At 32.8% G+C, this 20641-nt stretch overlaps 1 protein-coding gene across 1 annotated transcript in view; it reads left to right on the plus strand.

Moving 5' to 3' along the window:
* Positions 1-20641, plus strand: part of LOC118613811 (cysteine-rich protein 1-like) — a 142159-nt gene that overhangs the window by 33230 nt on the left and 88288 nt on the right.

A 20641-nucleotide genomic window follows, 5' to 3' on the forward strand; every position in this document is an offset into this window, starting at 1 on the left:
ATTCATGTGCATGTCTTTTGGTGAAATACGTATGCTCTCATTTTATCCCTCTAACTTGACGATGTAGGTATTACATCTGTTGGATGTATGAGTAGGAATGAAATAGCTGTGTTCTGTTTTAGTAGATTAGTAGAAAACTGTGAACCAGTTTTCCAAAGTAGTTTTGATAATTTGCATTCTCATGCACCAGTCCTTCAGCATCCTTTTCAACACTTGGTGTTGTCAGTCTTTTTATTGTTAACCATTCTGGTGGGAGTGGAACAACTGTCTCATTGTGGTATTAATTTGCATTTCTCTGATGGGTAATGAGCTTGAGCAAGTTTAAATGTCTGTTCTAGTTGTTTGCCTACTTTTCTACTGAGTGTCTTTTTCTTATGAATTTATAAAAGTTATTTATATATTCTCAAGATGAGTCCTTTGTTATCTTGAGATGACAATATCGCAAATACTGTTAGATTTTTGTATCATATATATTCTCCACTCTGTTACTTGCTTTTTAATCCTCTCAATAGCATCTTTTGATAAACAGAAGTTCTAATCTTAATATAGTTCAATTCATTAATTTGGTTTTATGTATTAGTGTCTTTGTATCCTGTTTAGGGAATCTTTAACTACTCCAAGGTCATGGAATTATTCTTCTTTGTTTTCATTTAGAGGTTTTATTGTTTTACTTATTACATTTACAGCTATGAGTTATCTCAAACTAATTTTTACACATGGTATGAGATAGGGGCTTACATTAATTATATCTAAATGGAAATGCTTTTCTCACTGTACTTCAATGTCACTTTTTTCATAAATCTAGTAATTGCATATGTGTAGCTCTCTAATGGTCATTTATTTGTGTGCTAACATCAAATCACATATTAATTTAGTTTTATAGTAAATTTTGATATCTGTAAGTCTTCCAGTTTTGTTCTTCATTAAGATTATCTTGGCTTCTCTTGGTCCTTCGCATTTCGTCAAAAATTTCAGAATCTGCTTGTCAATTTTTGAAAAAAAAATTATTTTACTGGGATTCGGATCAGTTTTATTGAATCTATATGTCAGATTATAGATAACTGGCATTTCACAACGGTGATGCTTCCTATCCATGAATTTATTATAGCTCTTCATTTATTCAGGTCTATTTCTGCTTAAGAAAGCTTTAGCAGCATTCAATGTAGAGGTCTTACATATATTTGTTTATATCTGTTTCTAGGTATTTGATATTTATTGATGCTACTGTATATGGTATAATTTTAAATTTCACATATAAATACATTTTATACATTGACCTTGTAATTGACCTTGTAGTTAGTGACCTTGCTAAATTTAAAAACTAATTCTAGTTTTTCTATTGATCTTTTTAGATATTTCTATGTACATGACTGTGTTGTCTGCAAATAATTAGTTTTATTTATTTATTTTCAATCTTTATAACTTTCATTTATTTCTCTTGCCTTATTTCATTAGCCACACTCTTCACAACAATATATTAAAATTAAATAGAAGTGATGGATGGTCCCAAACTTAGGGGAAAAGCTTTAAATATCTTACCATTGAGTATAATATTTGCTTGGATTCTCTTTTAGTTACTCTTCATTAGATTAGGGGAGTTTCCTCTGTTCCTTGGATGCCAGAATGGGTTCTAATTTTCCTTTATTTAAAAACTGTGACTGGGCATTGAATTTCATCCAATGCTTTTTCTGCATCTATTAAAAATCATGTTATTTTACTTTTTAATTCTGAAAATATAGTACATTACATCAATTAAATTTTGTATGTTAAATGACTTTTGCATTTTTGGAACTAATCTAACATTGACCTGTGTTTTCCTTTCTCATAACAACCTTGTCAGGTTTTATTATCAAGGTGATACTGACCCAATAGAGAAAGTTAGAAAGTGTTCATTCTTTTTCGATTTGCTGGGAGAGTTTGGTACAATTAGTGCTACTTCTACTTTAAATATTTGGAGAAACTCCTCTATGGGTGTTGGGATATTTCTTGGCACAAAATCTTTAAATTAAAGATTCAATTTCATTATTTGACATAGTACTATCATGGTTTTCTATGTATTCCTGTGCTTTTTATAGTAAGTTGTTTTATAGTAAGTTTTCGAAAGCTACCTGGATTAGTTTCTAACTACCTCTTGCCTACATTTCAATGTAGTTGTTATTCACTTGAAATACAATAAGAACATTTGTTTTTCTTTCGATTCTATTTAGGGTCACTTTCATCTCTCTCTATTTTTTTTTAAGTATGTAAAATATTAATATAGTTCTAAATATTGGATCTCTATAAAAGGATCTTTTCAAAGAATTGTCATTATCCCCATTCTTTCATCCCCATTTCTTATACACAATGCAACATATTTTTATTACATGTAAAAAAGTATTTTGTAGCATTTGTACTTTCACTAAGCAATATATTCTAGAAATTACTACATATCAGTTTATAGAGCTCTCCCATTTTCTTTTTTATATAGCTGTATAGTTGCATAGTACTCCATTTTGTGTGAAGTGATTATATCACGAGGTGGAATCTTCATGAATGGTATTAATGCTCATATAAAATAGGCCTGAGAAAACTCCCTTCTGCCATATGAAATTATAGTGAGAAGATAGCCATCAATGAAGAAACCAGGTTTTCATCAGACATCAAATCTGCCAGTAACATGATCTTGGACTTCCCAGCTTCCAAAACTGTGAGAAACACCTCATCCTACCCATCTAGCTACAGATTCCTAGCAGTCCTATGGGAGCTGACCTCTCATGCCCTGGTATAGCATTCCCCACTCTCAAAAGATGCTGAGGGAAGGAAAAAGCACACAGTTACTTATATAAACAGATAATCCTAGAATTAACTCCCCCATTTATCAAGTAAATAGCTTCCCAAGAGACTTTTTAATAGATAAATAGTGGAGGGAAGAGGCAAGAAGAAAGAAAAAGGAGGGAAGTTTATAGATGTGGTGTGATATAATGTCTTCTAAATCCACTGGTGGCCAGGCATAGTGGCAAACTGCCTAGCCATTTTCAACTCTGAATAGTTCTTTTTTTCTTAATAGGTATTCAGTTGATAGAAGAGCCAAGATCTTTAAAACATCCAATATTCTTGCCATATATGAAGATTTTATAGTTTGATAAAAAGAACAAAAAAACCAATGGCAAAAATTGAGAAATTTGAATTAGACATTTTTAACTATTCCCATGTCTACTCCTAAATAGCTATGTCCTGAGTATATTAAATAATTATGCAAACGTAAAGTATAACACTAACCAGCTGTTTTTTGTACACAGTTTGAAACCTACAGATTAATAGATTAATGTCTCAAATAATGAAAAATAAATATACATAAGCTAAATATCTAGTACATAGTAAGTGCTCAAATGGTTTTTGAGGGTGTTAGAATTTAATTTAAAAAATTATGTAAAATTTCATACATACCTTTTTTGAGGAAAGAGTACATCATCATTTTCAATGGACTGTTATTCCCAAAAAGGTGAGCAATGACCAGGTAGGGAATGGCCATTTCTTTTAATCTGTATTAAATATTATACACATACAAACAAGAAATAGCCCTACCATTCTGTAATCTCCTACTTTTCCTAAATAAATAACATGGTCTTTGCCATAACTTCAATGACTATTTAAAGCAATGAAAACAGATATGAAAATGTTAATTTAGTACATTAACAGTGATTGTCCTTGAGTATTATCTTTTTGCTTGAAAAAAATTCTCATCCATTTTTCTTAATAATAAACAATTTTTATGATGGTGTTTCCTTCTAAAGATATTTAATTTAGGAAGAATATAAATGTTCACAAAAGTGAACTGAAAGAGATGTTTAACTTTTTAAAAGTTTCTATCAATCATCATACTGTTTAGGGAGTAGTAAGCCTATCTGCCAGAAAATTCAGATCTTCTTATATGTTAGCAGGTATTTATTTGAAAAAATAAGCTATTAAAATAATGAATGAATATTAAGATAAATTATGAGATACTTTAATTTTTTAAAAAGAAACTATGGGGATGGGTGGGAGAAAGAGAAGAAACAAGAAATATGATAAAAATCTAAAGAGTGAGTGAATATTTGAAATTTTAACAGCTCATATAAGTTTCTTTCATATAAGTTACTTCTGCTCAGAACTGTTAATTGAAATTCTAAGCCCTCAAGCAAAATGTCATGAAGTAAGAACACATGAAGTGCCTCTCAGGACTTAATTCTGACCAACAAAGGAGGACTTGGTGGCAACGTGGGAGTAACAGAAACAGGGAAAAGAGACCATGTCATCTTGGAGTTCACAAAAGAAAGGAATAAAGTGCTGGACATTTCTAGACATACATTTCAGACTGACTTAAAAAAATGACTTCAAAAAGTTCCAGAAAGAATATGTATATGCCAACAGCCAGAGACACAAAGGAAAAATGCCTCATGAAGATCAACGATACTGAGTAATGAAATTCTGACAATAGATTCAAACAATTCAAATAAGAGATGGGGGCAGGCGTGGGCATCAAGAGAAACATGCATGGCTGTATAGGGAGCTCTCTGACAAGCTCAGGCTTTTAAAGAACATGAGTCAAATAAGGAGGAAAGCAAGAAAAAAACAAGTAAAAATAATAGCATGAACTGTTAGGAATAACATCAGGGAAGACAAAGACCAAAGCGAGCATAGACTTGAGGATAACAAAAACCACTTAAGACAACAAAAAGCAGTGTTCTTTAAAGCACTCGATATATGTCAAGTAGTGCAAATCGGGAGGTATAGATTGTTATGTTTTCCATTTCATAGAGGAGAAAAATAAGGTGTAAAGAAGTAAAATACCTTCTGTGATTATCATATACCTTTTGAAAAGTTGAAATTTCTCATTATTCCTTACATCATATATTCCCTACTTGTGTTCCCTTCCACATGGAGGAACATCCATAAGCCCTGGCCTTTTTTTTCTCTCATTCCTCCACTGTGGTGGAGAAATAAATACTTGATCAGTGAGTTTGTAAGGAGAAACTATGCTAAACCAGCCCCTTTCTCCTCTCTTGAGAGAGAGCTGCCTCTTGCAGCAATGCTCCCAGATTCTTTCAACTTTGAGGTAACTTAGAGGTGAAGGCCTTTTCCCCTTGGAGAAGGTCTAGAGTGATCCAGAACTGACTGGGAAGTTCTTCCAAACCCTAGGATGCAGCTCCGGCTCCCTAGTTTCCAGATATGTCAAATTCTTTAATATCAGTTCTATCAATCATGCAGATGATATTTTTATTACCCAGAGGCTTTACTTTTTCTCTGCCCCTATTTCTCAGTTGGTTCAGAATAAGGCTTGTTTTCTATAACCTCAAGCCTGAGTCCCTAATCACTAAGCAATACCATTTTGCTTATGTTTTACGTAAGATGGAATAAGACTTACAGGTGATAGAACTGCTAGATTATTTTGTGACTACCTTATCTGAAAATGAAATTTTTTTCTAAATTAGAAATGGCAAAAAATGATGAAGAGAAAATTGAAAATCAAGACAAGAGAGGGGATAGTAAAAGACTCCATAAATTATTTGAATAAACTCAATTCCTCAGACTCAGAAAAAGGATATTGAAGCCTAATTAAACAGCTTAGGTTACCATATCAGCCACTGTCAGTCATAGTTGAGAATCATGGAATATGGAAAAATGTCTCCAGCCTAGAGATGGGTAAATATCGTCAGTTTTTAAAAGGCTAAAAATGCTAAAATCTCAGAAATTACAACCAGTAGAGTTGACATCAACCTGCAGGAAACATACTACAACAGGTTTACGAGAAAATGATATAAAGAAAAACTACAATCTGGGTCCACTAAAAATAGTAAGTTTTTCCAAATTCATTCCATTAACATTTTGGGTATGTTTACTAATGTGTTTATCAAGAAATGCTAAAAAAACTATACCATACCTTTATTTCAGCAAAACAATGAACAGAAGCTTTCATGATATACATGATCTGACAGTGGAAAGAGAGATGCAGGGTTACCCTGTTAAATAATAGCTTGGTACTTGGAAGATCATAGTGAATGTGAATGGCATCTGCAAGGTAAATGAAGTATTGGCCTTCTTACCACCATGGTATACACCCTATACTTGTACAATTTTTGTGCCTCAATTGTGCCTCGGTAAAGCTGAAAAGATAAATACAATCTTTAAATAGCATTAAAGGAAGAAAAAGTACCAAATCATAGAAAGAAACATTTCTAAAGTACCCTTTAGTAGTCAAACTGTATTTTGAGTTATGTGTGAGATTCTGGATACCACATATGAAGAGAGATGCTGACAAATAGGAGTATGTACAGAAAGCAGTGAAACAAGGGTGAAGGTCCTGAATGTCATGTCAATTAGAAAAAGGTTGAGGGAGTTTAGAATTTTAGTCTAGAGAAGAAAAGGCAGCGACAAATGTAGAGTGGCTTTTGAGTCATTTAGCTATTTGGGGTCTCAGATTTTTCTTGCATAAAACAAACAGGCTTGAAACAGAGGTCTTTATAATTCCAGTCTTTCAAAATACATACTTCTGTTCAAACATTTGAAAAATCATAGTAAAGGACTAAAGAATTTGATCCCTCCTCCTGAAAAAGACTGAATCAGAGTCAATGGATAACTGTTAAAAAGAGGTAAATTTTTGACTAAACATGAAAGAGCTTTGAAACAAATAGATGTATTCTGAGAGAATGGCGTTTTGACAGCTAGTAAGCAGACTGACAATGGAGTGGGTGATGAAGACAATAATAATGAAAACAGTGATGTTTATTATATTTATATTTCTTATTATCAAATATGATAAATATATTTGTTATTATAAAATATAAAAATAAAATGTGTAACTGTATGCCAGGCTCTGATGGGGCATTTTACATATATGCTATTACTTGTATGGATGAGCTTCTGTCAGAATTCCCATGGTACAGAATTCTCAGTGGCTGGGAAGATGATCTAGAACAGTGGTGTTCAGACCTTAGTATGGAGGATTTGGTAAAACACAGGTTGCTCAGTCCTACTTGCAGAGTTTCTGATTCAGTAGGTTTGGAGAAGATCCCCATAATTTGCATTTTTAACAAGTTCTCAGGTAACACCAATGCTGCTTGTTTAGGAACTGTATTTTGAGAAACACTGGTCTAAATTATTTCCAACTTTCATTTCAATGCTAAGACCCTATGTTTCAATAATGACCTTAATTTTTCTTCATGAGAAACAAAGATATCCCAATGCCCCTCGAGAGAGACCTTAAAACAGCAAAATAATTCTTAGAAAATCAGATCACTGAGAAATATCAATTAGTTGAACTACTTAGGCCACCGCATCCCATTGCCCTCACGCCTTTCTTAAAATGCTGGTTTTCCGCCTTTCTTTTTGTTTCTTTTTTCTTTTTCTTTTCTTTTTTTTTATGAAACTTAAAATGTTCTAGTTTCTAAATGGGCAGAGGAAAGAGCAATTCTTTCTTTGCCTTGTTTCTCCATCATTATATAATTTCAGACACTCTTATTACAGTTATCTCCCAGGATCTGACGATTAATGAAATCAAATTTGAAAAAAAAAAAAAACCTAATGCTAAAAATCATTACTAGTATTAATAATGAGAATATTGTTAAAGTGTTTCAAAATTCTGGAAGGATAAACTTTTTGGCTGAAGGTATGCATGAGAGTATTTTAAGATGGTGTTTGTGTATGTGTGTACATGTGTGTGCACACACGCATACATTCCAAAAAAAAGTTAAATTTCACTCCTACTTACTTCAGGTGATATTTCCCTGATATTTTAAATGCTTTCATTATTTGGATTTGTAGCACCCCAGGGGTCTTGAGCTATTTTAAGAGGTGTCATGAAATTCTGAAAAGTTTCTCAAAATAACATTTAAGTCACTTTAATTAAAAAATACATATTTTCCGTACAGAAATTTTCCAGAGTGATGAAAGTGACAAAGAGGGATGTTTCAAATTGAAATAAACAAACAAAAAACCCTGGAAATCACTGATAGGGTATTAAATTTCCATTCTGTGCTGGTTCCTAAATGAATTGCAAAATGGTTGTATTCTGTGCCCACAAAGACTTAGCATCGAACATAAAATGCCCCACATATTTTGAAATGGAAAAAAAAAACATTATCAAGTAACTCTCGATGACCTCATTAACAGATTGTTTGCAATGTCTGAAAGCCTTAATGATTCTTTCTTTTTAATTTGAGACTACTTTTATACTTAGAAGTGACGAGCTGTTTTCTCTATGTCCTAAGAATTTTATTCAATTAATGTTAAAGGTGCCATTAAGTGGAGCGGGAAGGTGTTTCACAGCCCTTTTGCAAAAGAAAGTTTTCATCTCAAATATTGCAAAAACCCCTTTCTCTTAAAGTTGTTGATAGAGCTGGAGAGAGGATTCAGAGAGTGTTTTGGACTTGTAAGGATATCTGGACCACGAGGTAAAAAGAAAGAGCTGAGATGCTAATGTTATAATTACATCTACTGGGCATTAACAAAAAATTATTTGATTTTTAAAATTAATAAGCCCCTGCTAATTGTCTGTATATGAGAAAGAAATGAGGGCCTACATCCTTTTAAGACACCAAACACACTTGTTTTGTTTTTCTATATAAATGAGCAGCAGATGGGTAAGGGAAGATCTCAGATAGCTGAGGTCTGGCTGGATGCTCTGATGAAATACAGCAGTAGGAAACGCCTAAGCCTGAGTCCAGCATAGCACTGCCATTCGAGCTTTCTCTATTCCTCGGGTCTACTTCCTGTAACTTTGACTTTCCCTGGACTCATCCTGGTTGCCCTGTTCTCCCTACTCCACTATTTCTCAGCCCTTTAAACTGATGCCAACTTTTCATAAACATCTCATTCACGCTGCCCCCAGAAATTCTAACATGTCCCTCAGGATTAGGGGAGGGGAAGCTTCAGTTAGGAATCTCTAGCTTTTCTTTGTAACCTAGCAGCAAAAAAGTGTGGTTGTGTTTTGTTTTCTGAAGTTATTCTAAAAATAATATTTTTGTTATACTTTTATGAAATAAAAATAAATTATAAGATTATGTCTTCTCAAATTTTTCACTTGCCTCCTCTAATCTCCCTATGCCATGTCCCAAAGATTCTGGTGTTTCTCTAGAGCCTGTTCCTCCAGCTGAGAATTGTTGCTGTAATTTGTACATCATGACCAAGGATGGCTATATAACTTGTAGTCACAGTGCAAAAGGAATACATGGAGACCCTTGTTCAGAAATTAAGAATCCCAAAATAGCAACAGCAGAACATTAAACCAAGGGTGAGACCTTTCTAAGCTTGGGGGTCCTGGGTGACTACACAGATCGTACACCATGAAGCTGGTCATGGTCATGATTTTTCAGCTTCTGCTATTACTGAGACCAACTTTTCTCTTTTTGTTTACTAATCCTGATTCCTGATTGGCTGAAATAAGTATTTCATTCCAAGATATTTCACTGGTTGCTGGAAGCACTGGAGGTCCCTTGGTCAGTTAAATATGTCAGGGCTGAGCAGTTGTTTGTGACCAGGGTGAGGGGTTAGGATTGGGGTAGAGAATGTATCTCCTAGCACAGGACATGGCCAGCCAATGCAACAGGGACAGCGGATGGGCAGTTTTCTTTAGGAGGGAATGTGGGTAGGCAGGAAATCATTGACACTGTTAGTATAAAATATAACAACAAGCATTTCCAATTTGGGCCTGATGTCTGTGTATGTAAAATGGAGTCATTAATAGTATTTCAGAGGATAGTTTATGGGAGACAGAGATAGTAGCCTAAACAAGTGGGATGTAAGGCCCTAAGAAATAACTGTCATTGCCATTGCAACTAAGGGAGCTCATACATAGTGAAACCTGACTTACTATTTCAAACAGCCCAGTACTCAAAAACATAGGCTATTCACACATTGCTTTTATGGTATGTACTCAGATGACTATTACTGTGAACTAAACAACACAGATTCCATGTTCTAAGGGCAGGCACACACCAGGGATTGCATCTTTGTTCAGATATATAAAGGAAGTTGGTACTAGAACTGAATGGGAGCCCAGGGACAATCTATTTAATAGACTGTGGCTTGTGATATTTCTAATCTGTTGATGAAAGAACTTGTTTCCTTTAGAAAAAAAGAATTTTCTTACATTCTCCTGAGCAAGGTTTAAGTTGTCCTTGATTCTGTCAGTAACTAGGAATGACTGTCCCACTCGGGGTTATTATCGCTGTGATCACACCAGTTTCTCTTCTAGGCTTAAAAAAACTCATTCACATTCCCCCCCCCCCCCCGAGGATTTTGTCTAATGGATGATCTCCTTCCATTTAACTACTGGATCTAGTCATGGGTTTTTGACCTTAGGCCCTACCTTTTGTTATCTATTACTCTCCATTTCTTTTGTTCCATTTAAGTTAAATTTTATAATCTGTACAAAAATTTAAGTTGGTCACATTAAGGAGTATGAAACATTAAGGATTTGAAATTCCAACAATGATATCAGTAGCTTTTAATGTTTAGAAAATTTTCTCGTGTGTTTGTGAGACTGTGTGTGTGTGTGTGTGTGTGTGTGCGTGAACACGCACATGCATATGTGCTTGTGTTTAGAGAATACTTATATTTATAACAGTATAAGATAAAGTTCAAACTGCAAATGCCAGGAGTTACACCAAATAGAAATTTCCACACAGTCCTAGATGATAAATGATACTTACCAAATGAATTATTACAAGGCAACTTTCACATTATTCGATTCCTAAAATGAATCAGGAAAGTAGAAGTCTAAAAACGTAGTACTTTGGAGAAAAAAAAGCCCATAATAGAGCATTTTAAATGGGTGAGCGTCTTGGTCAAACTGGGAATGCCTGTTTTCTTTGTTCTAGCAGAGTGGGAATGCATCTGCATAATCCTATTACATGCAGGATGCTGCACTTAACCTTCTGATGACTTACATTTGGCAGAAACACTATGATATTAGCAGTTACAAGAGGTTTCCAAAGATTGGTGGCAGCCTCAAGTGAAACCCTCCAAATACTCATTTGAAGAATGTGTGTTAGAAAGGGAGAGAGGAAACCAAAAAAAAAAAAAAAAAAAAAAAGAACGTGTATTTGTGTGTGTGTGCCATTATGTGTTTGTGTACTTATCCAGCATGCTGTAGAAAACTGATTTCTTAACACTTGTTTCTAGGTAAAAGCAATTAAAAAAAAAAAAAAAACCCAGTCTTTTTGAATGTCTGCTACTGCACAGATACAAAAATCAGAAACTTAAAGAAGTGGAATTATAAACAGCCTTGGGATATTTCTCTTTCCCTTCTACTCTTCAAAAATCAATTTGGGTATTTAACTTTTCATTTGGGTATAACACTCTAAGAAAAAGGAAGAGTGCATAAGAAAAGTAAGATTTCAAAGAAGTGGTAAGGAGTGTATCAAATGCCTTAAACAGTTCTCAGTGTGGATGCATGAGGGCTTTTAGCTCACAGACATGCCAATGTGATCTGAGGGGTTCATTGGGAGAGGATATCATCCTAGATTTTAAAAACCATTAATCTCATAAGGACAAAATCTAAAATGTGTTTACTATTAAGAGAATTGTTATCTTTCTCACCATGTAGCTAAAAGCTCACAGAGCCATATTATAACTATTAGTGTGTCAAGGAAAAGTAAGACAACTATTTCCTGTGTGCCCAGATTGAGACCAATGGAATTTTGAGCACTTTTAAGACCTTCCCATTTAAAATTTGCATAGAATTCATACAGCACTAATTCTTTGAAATTCTTTTCGGAGTATGGCTAATATAACCAGATGTTTCATTTTCCTTGGATAGTCGTGAGTTATATCTGGTGTCCTGCATCTCATTTGATTTAGCATTAGTCCAGAATGCATTAAAAATTTTAAATCCTGATTATAGTTGCATTAAAGTAAGCCAGGGTGCTTGATAGAACTCCATTTTGTATGTCCAGCTTCTGACAAGGTCTCATCTAGTGTCATGTAAAACACGCATGTAGTGATCATTGTTCACACTTAACATGAGGTTAAATCTGAAAGGTGACCAGTGATAATTCATCTCTCCTTGGTTAACTTTTTCCAAGTATACTGTAATTAACCCTTCTGTATCAGCTATCTATTACTATATACTAAATCACCCAAAATTTAGTGGCTCAAAATAACAATGGTTTACTATTTTTCACAATTCTGTGGATTGACTGGGTGGTCTTCTGCTAATTTCTGTGGTTACTTATGTGGCCACATTTAGTGGTGACTGGGCTAGTTTGGAAGGGTTAAGATGGCTTCACTCTTATTTATGGGGCCTTGGCACTGGCTGTCACCTGGCATGCTTTGGTAGTTCTCCATATGACCTCTGATCTGGACTTCTTCATAGCATGATGGTCTCAGTGTTCCAAGGTAAAAGTTGCAAGGCTTCTTGTAAAGGCTTAGGCTCCAGAACTCATTCAACATCATTTCTACCACATTCTATTGATCAAAGCGAGACATCAGGTCAACCCATATAAAAGACACTGGAAAAATAGATTCCGTCTCTCAATGGAAGAATAAAAACATTCCATTGCAAAAGAACATTTACACAAAAATGCGGGTTTCATGGAAATCATTATCACAACCTACCACACTTTAATAAAGGCCAGGATGCACAGCTCTTGCTGATATACTGAAGTAAGTAATTGGGAACACTCATCTCATTGTGTTCTGTAGTGGCAGAAGAAGTGTTTGATACTGTTAACCCTACTGGTCACTTGATGTACAAGCAAGCTGGTTGTATCTAGTCCTACATGGAGGCCTCTGAGATGCACAAAGCTCCAGGATCTCTACTTAGTGAGGTTGCTAAGAAACATGAAAAAAAAAAAAATAGATTAGAAAAGCATGAAATATGTGTAGAAAATAGAGCCTGAGCAGTTCTACAAGTATTTATTTAATTTTTTGGTCACACTGTTCTCTTTTGCAGTAAGTCATTTAAGAAGCAATGAGCTAGTATGAGTGAGAGGGGAGGGGGCAGGTAGATGGGGTAAAGAAGGTCAAGTATGTGGTAACATAAAGAAATCTAACTATGGGAGGTAAACACACAGTGTAAATACACACACACACACACACACACACACATATATACACACATACATAGATACATACACCTTACTGTTAAAAATGTATAGCTGAAACTGATTGGATTTTGTTAACCAACATCACCATAAATAAATAAATAGATAAATAAATAGATGTAAAATAAAATTTTTTAAAAAAGCAGCGATAGGCTTTTAAAAAGTTCATGACTATGATGGACGTACAACTTGGATAAAATACTTGTTAACGTTCAACACCATACGGGACAAGGTGATATCACTATTTAGACATTTAAAAACTAGAAGATAAAAATCTTATGAAAAAGCATCAGTATCTATTTAAACATTAGAAGTGTTTTATAAATACTATGCCCAAAGATGATGATTTAACACACAAAGCTACAGATGATAAGTTTACATAAAACTTCATAAAGCCTGACTTTTCATTTAGATCAAATAACTACTTTATTTATACATCCAAGTTCTTGTGCACACGTTAGAAATGAAGCATTAATTGTTAATATGTTGGCTCTAGTACAAGAAAAAGAAGTCAAATAGTTAAATGACACCAGTTTGACATCAGTGTCATCAGATGGTTCAATAGAAGATTAATTAATTTTACTAATAATTTTATGTTTTTTAATCTAATTCATGGAATAATATTTTGGAGTTTCATTCTGTCAAAAATAAAATACATCTTATTATAGTGAATGAAAAATTACTTAGAAAGTTCATTCCTGAAGATAAAATTCATTGCTTTTGCAGCAAAAATACAAATACAAATTTTAGTGAATAAAAAATCATGAAAAAAATATTTTTCTTAAATTAAGAGTTCTATAGAACAGAAATATATATGGAATTTGGAGGTAGGAGTTCAGAACTGATATTGAAAAAATTAATCATGGTAGTATGCAATTTCTCTTTTGGCTGTCAATCATAAATTGGACTTTTAAAATATTCGTTCTTTTAAAGGATTGATTTTTAAGTCAAAATAATGTTCTATCATGATATTGGACCTTTTTGAAAATGTCTTCTATGTTAATTAAGCTTGTATTTTCTTCAAATTTAGTTAGACATCTTTATTTAAATAATCAACCAATGCAGAGAGTAAAGCTTCAGCTTCTGAAGCTTTTAGTAAATTTTAGTTAATAAAAACAACATTTGGTAGGAAGAATCAACCTCATTAGAATGAATGTACTACCCAAAGCAACTATAGATTTAATGTAATCCCTATCAAAACACCAATGGCTTTTTTCAGAGGGATAGAATAAATAAGCCTAACATTTATATGGAACCATAAAAAACCTCAAATAGCCACGGCAACCTTGAAAAAGAGGAGCAAAGTTGTTGAAGGTATCACACTACCTGATATCAAACTATACTATACTATAAGGCTACAGTTATCAAAACAGCATGGTGCTGGCATAAAAACAGATACATTAATCAATGGAACAGAATAGAGAGCCCAGAAATAAATCCACGCCTATATGCTCACTTAATATATGACAAAGGAGGTAAGAATATACAATGGGGTAAAGACAGTTTCTTTAATAAATAGTAATAGGAAAATTGGACGGATACATGGAAAGAAAGAAAGAAAGAAAGAAAGAAAGAGAGAGAGAGAGAGAGAGAGAGAGAGAGAGAGAGAGAGAGAAAGAAAGAAAGAAAGAAAGAAAGAAAGAAAGAAAGAAAGAAAGAAAGAAAGACCACCTTCTTACACCGTATACAAGAATAGGCTCAAAATGGAGTCAAGACTTAAATGTTAAGACCTGAAACCATAAAACTTCTAGAAGAAAACACAGGTAGTAAACTCTCTGACATTACTAACAGTAATTTCTTTTGGGATATGTCTCTCTGGGCAAGGGAAACAAAAGAAAAAATAAACAAATGGGACTACATCAAACTAAAAAATTTTTGTACAGCAAAGGAAACCATCAACAAAACGAAAAGATAACCCACTGTTTGGGAGAAGGTATTTGCTAATGATACATCTGATAAGGGGTTAATATCCAAAATATATAAAGAACTCATATAACTCAACGACAAAAAAAACCCAAAAACGAATGATCCAATTCAAAAATGGGGAGAAGACCCAAACAGACACTTCCCAAAGAGGACAGCTAATAGACATATGAAAATATGCTCAAGGTCAATAATCATCAGAGAAATGCAAATTAAAGCCACAATGAGATATCACCTCACACTTGTCAGAATGGCTATCATTAATAAATCAAAGAACAAAAAATGTTGGCGAGGATGTGGAGAAAAGGGAACCCTCATACATTGTTGGTGGGATTGCAAATTGGTACAGCTGCTATGGAAAACAGCCACGAGGTTTCTCAAAAAATTAAAAATGGATATACTATTTGACCCAGCAATTGCACTTCTGGGTATTTATCCAAAGAAAACCAAAACTATAATTCATAAAGATCTATGCACCCCAATATTCATGTCAGCACAATTTATAATAACCGAGATATGGAAGCAACCTAAATGCCCATCAACAGACAACTGGATAAAGAAATGATAGTTCGTATATGCAATGGAATATTACTCAGCCATTAAAAAAAAATGAAATCCCACCATTTTCAATGACACGAATGGACCTAGAGGTTATTATGTTGAGTGAAATTAAACAAAGAAAGTAAATCCCATATGATTTCACTTATATGTGGAATCTAAGGAACAAAAAGAGCAAACTAATTGAAACACAGACTCGCAAATATAGTGGACAATTTGGTGATGGACAGAGGGGGTTAGGGTTGGGAGGCTGGGAGAATGGGGTGAAGGGTTAAAGAAGTACAAATTAGTCATTGATAGATGGTCACGGGATAGGGAGCACAGCATAGGGAATGCAGTTAACATTAATATATTGGCTAGGTGGAAATCCAGAGGAGAGAAGGAGCAATTAGAGGGATTATTTTATAAACCATATAAATGTCTAATCAATGTACTGTATACCTGAAACTAATTAAAATGAATAAATTTATAAAGTAAAAAAGAAAGAATCAAATAAACGATGTCCATATAAAAATAAAATAAATAAAATAAAATAAAAGAAAAATTTGTAAATAAGAGACATTTAAATATATCCTACAAAAACAAGAAGAAAATGAATGAATTAAACCAAGAGAGTTCTATTGGTGTCAAAGATATAACTTTGAACTTATATAATTATTCTTTAAAATATCTTGACTTTAAAAAATACTTTGATGTAGTTTGTATTTTAATTATATAAATTTAAATAGTATACTTGAATGAAAAAAATTAATAGGGCCTAACACATTGTAGTATCTAAATTTGGCAAAACATTCAAGTGAATTATAAGTTTTGTCTTATAAAAATATTTGTTGAAGAAAGATACTCTAAAAGGAGCCCAAAGATAGTGCTATGAAAACATTTTGACAATATAAAAAATATAATTGGCATAATTCTTCATTTGACAGAAATTTTTCTTAATTTACCAGTTACATAAATAAGTACCTGAAGAAAGCATTTTCTATATTGAAAAAATCCTGGTCTATAGAAAAAAATCCATTGAAGATAAAATTAACCATAATTTGGAACTGTGAAGATGATTTCAGGTATTTTTATGAAAAAATGACTATATTTAAAAAGTATATTTTCAGAAAATACTGTTAATGAAGAGAATTGGAGAAATACATAATAAGTGATATTATCTACTTCCATATTTTTAATGTTCAGATAACTTAGTTATTTGAACTTCACTTACTGTATATTAATATAATATATACTGACATTTTATTATATTTATAATAGATTTTGTAATTTATAATAAACAAATTTAATAAAATTATTATAATAAAATTAATAACATCAATTTAGTATTAATTAAATATATTAAAATTTTTATTGTAAGCATAAAATATATTTCATGTTTATCTATACATGAAATAAAATATTTCAAAAAACTATTTATATAATAAAATGAATTTTTGTCTGATAAATATAATGAAAATGACATTTTCAATTTTGTTGATGTTATAATGTAAAATACATTCTTGGTTTAGATAATGAATTAATCACTTCATCTATGGTTTTTTTCCACTTTTGGGCCATGGTTATGTTCAAGTTCACCTCTCTCCTATATTTCTAGAAATCAATCTCTACTTCAGGAAACTACTACCAAACTTCTGTTTCAAGTGTTAGTGTTGGCGACTTCAAGTGTTAGTAAGCATGAAATTGTCTCCAAGGTCAAAACAATGTGAGGTTTTAGAGTTCTATGGCAACACATTAACAATTACACTTAGATCTGTCCAGTTTTTCTCTATTCTGTTCCATTCGTATATGTGTCTATTTTTATGCCAATACCATGCTATTTTGATTATTATAGCTTTGTAGTATAATTTGATATCACGTATCAGATATCTCCAACTTTATTCTTCTTTCTCAAGATTGCTATGGTTATTCTGGGTCTTTTGTGGTTCCATATTTGTTCTAGTTCTGTGAAAAATGCCATTGGTATTTTGATAGGAATTGCATTGAATCTATAGATTGCATTTTAATGATATTAATTTTTCCTATCTATAAGCACAGTATATGCTTTCATTTATTTGTACCTTCTTCAAGTTCTTTCTTAAATGTCTTATAATTTTCTGAGCATAGGTCTTTGACCTCCTTGGTTAAATTTATTTCTAGGTATTTTATTTTTTTGATGTAACTGTAACTGGGATTGTTTTATTAATTTCTCTTTCTGATAGTTTATCATTGGTATATAAAAATGCCACTGACTTCTGAACATTAATTTTGTATCCTGCAACTTTATTGACTTCATTTATCAGATCTAATAGTTTTTTTGGTGAAATCTTTTGGGTTCTCTCTATATAATATTATGATATCTGCAAATAATGATGGTTTTATTTCTTCTTTTCCAATTTGGATTCTTTTGTTTCTTTTTCTTATCTGACTGTTGTGGCTAGGATTTCTAATACTATGTTAAATAAAAGTGGTCAAATTGGACATCCTTATCTTGTTCCTGATCTAAGAAAAATACTTTTAGCTTTTTCCCATTGAGTATAATGTTATCTGTGGGTCTGTCATATATGGCCTTTATTATGTTGAGGTTACCTCTATTCCCACTTTGCTAAGAGTTTCGATCATAAATGGATGCTGGATTTTGTCAAGTGATTCTTCTGCTTCTATTGATATAATCATATGATTTTTATCCTTTATTTTGTTTATGTGGTGTATCACGTTAATTGGTGTGTGGATATTGAACCAATCTTGCCTCCCTAAAATAAATCCCTCTTGATCATGGTGTTTGCTCTTTTTAATGTACTGCTGAATTCAGTTTGCTAACATTTTGTTGAGGACTTTTGCATCTATATTCATCAGTTTTTTACTGGTTTTGGAATCAGGGTAATGATGGTCTCACAAAATGAGCTTGCAAAAAACTGAAACTAGACCACTTTCTTTCACCATATATAAGAATAAACTCAAAATGGATTAAAGACTTAAATGTAAGACTCAAAACCATAAAATTCCCAGAAGAAAAACATAGGCAGTAAACCCTGACATTGCTCTTAGTAATATTTTTGGATGTATCTTCTTGGGCAAGAAAAACAAAAGAAAAAATAAATAAATGGAACCACATTAAATTAAAAAGGTTTTGGACAGCAAAGGAAATCATCAACTAAATGAAAAGACGACCGATTGAATAGATAGAGAGAGGATATTCAACAGTGAAACATTAGATAAAGGGGTTAAAATCCAAAATATATAAAAAGCTCATATAACTTGACACCGGCGGGCGGGGGGAGGGGGGGGAGGAGCAATACCATTAGAAATGGGCAGAGGACCTAAAAAGACATTTTTCCAAAGAGGACACGCAGATGGCCAATAGACATATGAAAAGATGTTCAAAGTCACTAATCATCACAGAAATGCAAATTAAAACCACTTAACACTTATATGACTATTATCAATAAATCAACAAACAACAAGTATTAGCAAGAATGTTGAGAAAAAGGAATGTTCATGCACTGTCAATGTTGCTGCAAATTGGTGCATCCAAAACGGAAAACAGTATCGAGATTCCTCAAAAAATTAAAAATAGAACTACCTTATGACTTGGAAATTCTACTTCTGGGTATTTATTCAAAGAAATTCAAAACACTAATTCAAAAATATATATGCATCCTATGTTCATTGCAACATTATTTACAATAGCCAAGATATGAAAGCAACCTAAGTGGCCATCAATGAAAGACTGGATAGAGAGTACATATATACAATGGAATATTAATCATTCATAAAAGAATGAAATCTTACTATTTACAACAACATGGATGGACCTAGAGGGTATTATGCTAAGTGAAATAAGTCAGGCAGAGAAAGACAAATATCATATTATTTCACTTATATGTGGAATCTACAGAACAAAATAAATGAATAAAAAAAAAAACAGAAACAGAGTCATAAATACAGAGGATGAACTGATGGTTGCCAGATGGAAGGGAAGTTGAAGGGAGCTGGATGAAAAAGGCAACAGAATTTGGAAGTAAAAATTGGTAGTCACCAAATATAATGGGTATGTAAAGTACAGCATAGGTAATATAGTAAATACTACTGTAATAACTATGTATGGTGCCAGGTGGGTACTTACTAGATTTATCAAGGGGTCACTTCTCAAATTATATAAATGTCTAACCACTATGCTGTCTGCTTGAAACTAATATATGTGAACTATAATTGAAAAATAAAAATTAAAAAAGTAAGTACACTTAGTAATAACGATTATGCAAATCAATAGCTATAATTCGTAATCTACAAATTGCTGTTCTTAAAAACTTTTTAGAGTAAAAGAAATTATATTTTCGGAACATAGACATCAATGCAACTCTGCTAAAATTCTGGCAGACTGAAAATATGTATCACTAGTATTTATAATATATTTAATACAGCAATGTCCAAAGAGCTCAAACTGATTTCACATACATTGAGTTATTTATCCTCATCAGTCTTCTTAAAGTAGATTTTAAAGCCTATTATGTCTATTCTATTAAATCTCATGCTTCTTGTACCTACCCATAAAAATACATCTAGTTATTAAAAACCTTTCACACATTTTGAACAATTATTCTGAAACAAGCAAACAAGCAAGCAAGCAAACAAACAAACATTAATTTCCATGCCCAAATTACCCAGATAGTTCAGGCTACAAAATGGCAGATATAGATACAACCTTTTCTCAAGCATCTCTAACAGCCTACCACACTAATATTCCCTAAATAACACATTTATTTTTGATATTTAGGATAGTCTGTCTTCTAAGTGCTTTACTTAGTTTTGTTCAATGTATTCATTAATTACTTGAAGAAATACTTATTCAGGACTTCCATTACATAAGAATTGGACTTTGTGCTGCAAAGATACAACATGAATCTAAAAATTAATTAGGTCTAGAAAGGTTTACGATCTCATGAGAGATAAGACATCTACTATGATACATTTTGATGACTAAACATTATAGCTCGAGATATTAATCAGAAATCAAACTCATGATTTCCTCCCTCCCTAATCCATGCCAGCACTTACCTCTGTATCACTAAGGAGAATTTTGGGGATACAAGCAGTAGAAGATACAGTTCAAAATATTC

Source organism: Rousettus aegyptiacus, unplaced genomic scaffold (assembly GCF_014176215.1).
Source record: "Rousettus aegyptiacus isolate mRouAeg1 unplaced genomic scaffold, mRouAeg1.p scaffold_m13_p_1, whole genome shotgun sequence".
Classification (NCBI taxonomy): Eukaryota; Metazoa; Chordata; class Mammalia; order Chiroptera; family Pteropodidae; genus Rousettus; species Rousettus aegyptiacus.